Raw genomic sequence first — 392 nt, 5'->3', positions numbered from 1 at the left:
CTCTTGGCCGCCCCTCCTGACCTGGGACATGGCGTATCTCCTGTCGGCCTCTCGCTGCTCCAATTTGCCTTGATTCTTGTACATAAAATTCCAGGTTCCTATGCAGTATTGCTCTTTACAGCATTGGACTTTCCTTCCATCACCAGTCACATCCACAACTGATGTTTTTGCTTTTGCTCCATCTCTTCATTCTTTCTGGAGTTAGTTCTCCATTGATCTCCAGGAGCGTATTGGGCACCTACTGATCTGCGAGTTCATCTTTCAGCGTCCTATCTTTTTCCTTTTCGTACTGTTCATGGGGTTCTCAAGGAAAGAATACTGAAGTGGTTTCCCATCCCCTTCTGCAGTGGTCCAGGAGAAGGCAATGGCACCCCACTCCAGTATTCTTGCCT

Source organism: Bos indicus, chromosome 11 (genome assembly GCF_029378745.1).
Source record: "Bos indicus isolate NIAB-ARS_2022 breed Sahiwal x Tharparkar chromosome 11, NIAB-ARS_B.indTharparkar_mat_pri_1.0, whole genome shotgun sequence".
Lineage (NCBI taxonomy): Eukaryota > Metazoa > Chordata > Mammalia > Artiodactyla > Bovidae > Bos > Bos indicus.
Note: the sequence above shows the minus strand (reverse complement) of the source record.